General features: G+C 41.7%; 1 long non-coding RNA gene across 2 annotated transcripts; it reads left to right on the top strand.

Annotated features, from left to right (window-relative positions):
- Positions 1-876: 876 nt before the first annotated feature.
- On the top strand, positions 877-6622 carry LOC124872600. 2 transcript variants are annotated; one of them, XR_007039331.1, is made up of 4 exons: positions 877-2052; positions 2974-3090; positions 5871-6091; positions 6209-6622. It is a non-coding gene; the product is annotated as an uncharacterized LOC124872600 (long non-coding RNA). The 2 variants fall into 2 exon arrangements; XR_007039330.1 differs by having other exon boundaries at positions 5871-6622.
- The last annotated feature ends 717 nt before the right edge of the window (positions 6623-7339 follow it).

Raw genomic sequence — 7339 nt, 5'->3', positions numbered from 1 at the left:
AACCTTTCTGTTGTGATCTATGTGGACAAAGATTTAGCCGAAAAGGACATTTAAACAAACACATGAGAATCCACACTGGACAGAAACCTTTCTGTTGTGATCTATGTGGGCAAAGATTTAGCCGAAAAGGAAATTTAAACATACACATGAGAATCCACACTGGACAGAAACCTTTCTGTTGTGATCTATGTGGACAAAGATTTAGCCGAAAAGGACATTTAAACAGACACATGAGAATCCACACTGGACAGAAACCTTTCTGTTGTGATCTATGTGGACAAAGATTTAGCCAACAAGAAAATTTAAACACACACACGAGAATCCACACTGGACAGAAACCTTTCTGTTGTGATCTATGTGGACAAAGATTTTGCCAAAAAGGAAGTTTAAACACACACATAAGAATCCACACTGGACAGAAACCTTTCTGTTGTGATCTATGTGGACAAAGATTTAGCCGAAAAGGAAGTTTAAACACACACATGAGAATACACACTGGACAGAAACGTTTCTGTTGTGATCTATGTGGACAAAGATTTAGCCGAAAAGGAAGTTTAAACAAACACATGAGAATCCACACTGGACAGAAACGTTTCTGTTGTGATCTATGTGGACAAAGATTTAGCCAAAAAGGAAGTTTAAACAGACACATGAGAATCCACACTGGACAGAAACCTTTCTGTTGTGATCTATGTGGACAAAGATTTAACATAAAAGGAAATTTAAACAGACACATGAGAATCCACACTGGACAGAAACCTTTCTGTTGTGATCTATGTGGACAAAGATTTAACATAAAAGGAAATTTAAGCAAACACATGAGAATCCACACTGGCGAGAAACCTTTCTGTTGTGATCTATGTGGACAAAGATTTAGCCGAAAAGGAAGTTTAAACACACACATGAGAATCCACACTGGAGAGAAGCCTTTCTGTTGTGATCTATGTGGACAAAGATTTAGCCAAAAAGGAAGTTTAAACAAACACATGAGAATCCACACTAGAATGGAGAAGAGCTAAGGTTTGAATGCTCAAACATATTACGGTCGCTGTAAAATTCATGAAGTGCAAGGCCATTGGGGGGAATACTTCTAATCTCAGGAAACACCTAGTTAAGCATCAGATTTTCGTCGAGGCTGAAAAATGCACAATTTTCGTCAGCCGCAGATATATGGCTACAACTCCTGCATTCAGCACCACTAACACGCCTGCTAATGGATGTAATTTATGCATTAAATTTGTGCCTTATTAAGAAAACAAAATCTGTGTAGTTAAGGGTTTTCATGTTGAAGAAATGTTTGAAACATCTGAGATGTTACAGTATAAACGGCTGGATGTTGTTTTGATATATTCAGTAAAGTTTATATATTGAGAAGTACAGGCACTACTGGTCAAACGTTTTAGATACACTTTCTCACTTAATGTGTCTGAATGTATAAACATTATCATTATTTAGTTTAAGCAAGGTTTATGTTTTAAGTTCTACTCTAGTGAAGATGATTCTTGTGATTGGCTTTAGTGTGGACAAAGGGTTTGTGGAAAGTTAAGGAATGTGGTCTGGAGTGGATCAATCCCTGGACATGAAATGCTCATACCATATATGGGAATGACTACTTTTTTTTGTTGAAATATTATAAGTACTGGGTGAACCAATTCCCGCTTTTAAGTTGAAGGAATGTGAGTTGTAAATAAAAGGCCGGTGCAAGGACTTCTCCCTTTGTGCTTTGTGAGAAGGAAGTTGCTGTCCTGCAGAGGACTTTCTCTCCCTTGCAAGTCAAACTTACTTGGTTCACCTTGTGTCTTATTTCGCAGTGATCTGTATTTATCAGCTTTTTAACCCTAACATTTCTTTGGTCCTTCGAGCCGGATCGCTAGAAATCTGCCGCCTGGGGCCCAGCGGTGCGTGTGGGGTTTCAGTCTGCGCAGCCTCCAGAACGTCTGGAGAACAAAAATCCTGCACAGTGAATTCTGTGTTGATAACCGCCGAATCGGCCGAGGGGCACCAGGAAGGTGGATCAACGCGTTTCGACAGATAGTGTGAACGAACGCACAGGTGAGACAGAACCAACCAAGTATTTAACAATAAAAATAAATAGGAGTTTTGAGTTTAGAGGTACTCGTAATTTCCCCTAAGGAGATTTAAAAGCAAATCAACTCCAACTGTGCCTTTTGGAGAGAGCCTTTGTCCATCTAGATTTAGAAGTATCTTCTGGAAGACCTCAAATGGCCAACTTAAGTTGTGTAGGAAGAGTTAAAACAGCTTAAGCTCTACGTACTTAAATAAAACATTTGCATTCAATGGGTAGTGAATATGTTGATCCAACGCAATATAATTGAATTCAATCACCAAATGGCCAATGTGTTAATTTGACACTTTTAAAAATGGGTCATTGTACTTGATTCAGTTACGTGGAAATAGGTGCCACAATCAAATTACGTTCATCCAACTAGGTATTGTTTTGAGTGCAATGGCAGCCCACTGCTTCTGTAGAATATAAACTATCTATGTGTGTAATATAAACTATGTGTGTAATATAAATTATCTATGTGTGTAACTGGAATGTGTGGAAATAGGGGGGTCAAGCTTAGGGAGTGAAGCATAGAAGGGGCCTAGGGGAGTGAAAACATAGGGAGTGAGAAGCATAGAGAGTGCAAGGTCATAAATTAGAAGAGGACAGGGAAGGCCAGAGACAGGGGAGGATGAGTTGCATGTTACAATCAGAAGTATTCCTTATTTGGACCTAAGGGACTGTTATGTTATGTTATACATGTGTGACATGATATATGTATATGTTGAACACACCCTTGAGACTGAATAAAACGAGCTGGAAGCAAGAGTTGATCAGAGTTGGGCCTGCAGCTGCATGGGGCCTCCATCTCTCACTCTGCGCAGAAGGTGAACATAAGTAGATTGTACTTGTGTTTATTTCACTCTTTGAAACCTGTACCCAAATCAACGGACCCGGGGAAGCAGAGATGGCTTCAACAATTGGTGGCTCGCCCGGGATTTGGAACAACAGGCGAAAGAAATTCGGACCATTGACGAGGACCAACAGGCATCAGACACGGGCTAGCCAAAACTACACAACAGGTAAGCAGAACCTGTTTAATCAAACTCTGCTTTTGGATTTTCCATAGGCTAAATTAATATTGTGTCTGATGTCTAAGTAAGTTTGAGTCTGCCAAAACTTAAGAAAAAGAGTGTCATAAATGTAGACTAGGATTTAAACTGGTGAATAGGAGGTTGTTTTAAACTGGTGAATAAGATGTTGTTTTAAGAGAATTACAAGACTTAGTGGTGGTATTGTGTGGAAAAATATAGTAGTTTCTCGAACGTGGCGGTTCAGAGTACGTCCTCGACGGAGGTCTACTGTTAGCTGGGTTAGAGGCCCGAGGAAGTGAGAAACCTCAAATTCGATAGAAAAGTAAATACACTGAGATCAGGCACAAACACTTGGGTGTGAATGCCGTGTTTTATGTGAGTTCTGCCTCAGTAAAACCAGATTACAAACGTAATAAAAGCACAAACACATAGTCTGAGAGTAAGTCCTGTGAAGTGATGAACTGTGAGCTGACATAAAATTCAGCAAGACCAGGCTTTTTGGTAAAAAAAAACTCATGAGCTGTGCGCAGAGGAAATAATCTGTGTTACAGACATTATTAGGCGGAGTGAGTAAAAATTTGTGTATGACTGGAGAAGCAGCTGTGGAGAGCAGCTCTCTCATAAGCAGGTGAATGAATGCAGTTTTCTATCTGGAAATCTTACGGATAGACTGCTGATTGCTGCTTTTGATGACTAACAAAATATTTCTCTGTGAAAATTCAGATTATAAACACATAAACTTAGAAGGAACAATATAAGCGATGGAAATAACACCGTAAGATATAGAAAGTTCTGTGAGTTTGACATGTTTTTCTTAAAGAGCTGTGAACAGCAGTTATAACTGTAATACTGGTCACGAGCTGTTAAGTTGGAGAAATAACCAACAACAGACTTGTTAGGGTTAGAAAAGTGCATAAGCTGGACACACAACACTCCGGCAAATATTAGACAAGATTTATAGTTTAAGTCCATAAGCTGTGAGACACACACACACACTGACCACTAAAAACAGCCCTCTGGGGGTCGAATGTGTGCTGGTGTCTTGAAAGTTGGTCAGAATTGAATGAGTGAGTGACTGAGATAACGCATTAAATATATATTTTAGAAAAAAGCATAGTAATTGTCATAAGATGGAAAGAACAAGACAGATAGTGTTCGCAAGTGGTTTTGTTTGAAAGAAAAAAAGAAAAATGCAAAAAAAGGAGAGGGATTTGGCACTGACTAAAGGATAATTAATTGACTACGAGGCAGACGTCGTTCTACAACACCACAGGGTCGACCCAAAACAAGTAAGTATTAAGTAAAAGGAATTCCAGGGAGTCAACGGAGAGTTGATTCCTAGGTGTCAAACCGGGTTTGGCATCACAGCGGTTGGACCAGGAGAGATTGAAAAAGTCCCGCTGAGTGGAAGGGTTAAAGGCCCTCCGCGCGCGCAAGCTATATATCCTGTTGTGTTTTCGGATTTGTCTAACTGGATTTACTATGCATATGAGTGAGGCGAGAATACAAATGAGTGGCTGCGAATGGCTGCACTTGAGTGTGACTGTATTGCCATAGAGTGAACAGAAAAAAAAGACAAGTTGTTCAACATGGCAGGAGAGATTGATTGTCGAAGGAGGAATAGATGACAGGGAACCGTTAGGTAGATGGTTGAACCAAGAATATAAGAGGTATCTGAAGGATAAAGAACGTTGGTTGATTAAAGCTGATGAGGAAGGGCGACTTGGTGGAATAAAATGTAAAGTTGAAGCAAAAGAGCTGAAGTAGGGCCTAAGAGAGACAGAAGCACAAGAAACGTTTAGACTTTTAAGAGTCATGCACTATTGGAATCAAAAGTGCATGATTTATATGGGAAAGCTTCTCAACAGATGACAGAAAAACAGTTTAAAGATTCTGGAAGAACACACACCATGACTACTCGTAGCCAGAGCGGTCCATCCAGATTTCAATGTCCGTTGTTGACCTCATCAGTTGGAATGACAAATTATGTCCCTTTTTCATTGGGACATGTACAGGCATTAGTGGATAAGTTGCCACCTATTGCAGGATGTGGACGTGTCTGGTTACAGGAATTAGATACATTGATTAAAGGCATGACACTGGCCTTGGGTGACTTTAGAACAATTTTGGGACGATCTGTGCGTCCCTCGGTGGCTAGGGAGATAGAACAGAATGCTGATTGCAGTAAGGATCCTGATGACACACCCCTGACACGTGTAATGACAGCCCGAGGGAAAGCCATAAGAAATCAGTATCCGCCTCCGTTGCAGTCCCTCAATTCAATTGGGACCCTAATCAGCATCCTATAAAGAGCACATTAGTGCTGCAGTGGACACGAGGATGAGACACACAGGAGTTAATCCTAAGGGTGACGGGACAGGAATGGGACAGCTGTTTAAAAAGCCATATTAAAAGGAGTTCCTGTTGACATGAGTCAAAAGATGAAAAATAATCCTGATTTGCAGGGAGTAGACTTCACAAAGTGGGAAAAACATTTAATTCACCATTTACATACAGCTCAGGAGGCAGAGAAAAAGAAAAGAGGAGAAAGAGCATTTACAGAATCAGCTCCTTAAAATGCTGCTTAAAGAGGCCAAAGACAAATTAAATAAGAGAAAAAGTGATAAAACTGAAAATGTAATGTTAGTGCACCTCAACCTGTTCCTCCAGCTGCATCTCCATCAACACACACCCCTACATCTGTGACTGATCAGTGGCAAGGAGGGGGGTTACCCCCTCCTCCACCCTATCTATTTTTATAATTACAGGTATAGAGGCCCCGGTTGTGGAAGCGGATGGCATGTTGGTGGTCAGCTGGTCATAGTAGATGGTGTGGGGCACCCAGAGGAAGGGGTGGAGCCAGCAGGGCACTGGGAGATGTGTGCTACAACTGCGGTCAGTCTGGACATTGGGCACGACAGCCCATACTGACGCCCCTGAGGAGGACCAAGGCAGCATGGGCCCAGCAGATCCCATGTTGCCTGCAAAGGTGGGAGAGAACTGTCTGAATTTTTAGTGGACACTGGAGCTACTTATTCCACCATAACACAGCAACCTCCTAAACCACTGCTCTCTACTAAGACTGTTTCTGTGATTGGCTTCTCAGGGGCTGCATAAATTCTGCCTGTGACTGTACCACCTCCTGTTCAGATTGGGACTCAGAGAGTAACTCACCCTTTTGTGCATTCACCCAGCACACCTGTTCATTTGCTGGGCAGAGACTTAGTGAAGCTGGGAGCATCAGTGCTGTGTGGTACTGATGGGTTAACGGTAACTTTTCCAGATGGTTCCTTTTTGGCATGTGGACAAATGCTTCAGCATGGACAATATTTTTTACAGCCAGTTGCAGAGGAATATGCAGACATCTACTGGGGACTGCTGACTGCACCTTCTTCTCCAAGCAGCATCTTCTCTGTGTATCAGCTGTGGAAACCCTAGATTCAAAGTCTCTGCCTCTACACCTCTCCGCCTGACCCGCCCCATGTCACTCTGTTCTACGACCGTTGTCACACTGAATGGTACCAGGATTTGTTTAATGAAACAGTAGAAGGTAGGACATGGTTTATTTCATCCAAAATTATTTATGTGGCTCCTGAGGGTGTGGCTGCAACAGTTGATTTAAACACCTGACCAAGCAGAATGGTATTTACTGTCTGATGAAGCTGTTCCTCATGTTTCTCTTTCTTTGCATCCTGAGCATCAAGCTAAGGAATTGGGAGGAGTGGTAAAGCGCTCTCTGGCAGCTGGGGACTGGCAGGACACCTCAGTCACCAACTTAAGTTTCTTTTCAGGTTGCATCTCCATTGCTTATTTCGGTTCCACAGTATCCGCCCAAAAAATAAGCTCAGGAAGGCGTCAGAGACACCATTGAAGGCCTGAAGGCAGCAGGTGTGTTAGACACCTCAGCCTCAGCATGGAACACGCCCATCCTTCCTGTAGAGAAATAAGGTACTGGAAAATACCGCATGGCACATGATTTAAGAGCAATAAATTCAGTTCTGGTGACTCCTACGGTTCCTGTCCCAAATCCCTATGTTGTTCTCTCCAACCTTGAACTTTCACCTCAGTGGTATACATGTATTGATCTAGCTAATGCTTTTTTTGCAGACCTTATGCTCCCAGACTACACCACACCATTTTATTTGGATGTTTCTGTAACAAAACTGGCAGTAAATGGAGTTTTGTTTCAGAAAAAAGGGGGAGAGAGGAGAATGCTGATGTACATTTCAGTAATGAT

This window comes from Girardinichthys multiradiatus, chromosome 8, assembly GCF_021462225.1.
Source record: "Girardinichthys multiradiatus isolate DD_20200921_A chromosome 8, DD_fGirMul_XY1, whole genome shotgun sequence".
Classification (NCBI taxonomy): Eukaryota; Metazoa; Chordata; class Actinopteri; order Cyprinodontiformes; family Goodeidae; genus Girardinichthys; species Girardinichthys multiradiatus.
The sequence above is the reverse complement of the archived record's forward strand: the minus strand, read 5'-3'. Positions and strand labels throughout refer to the sequence as shown.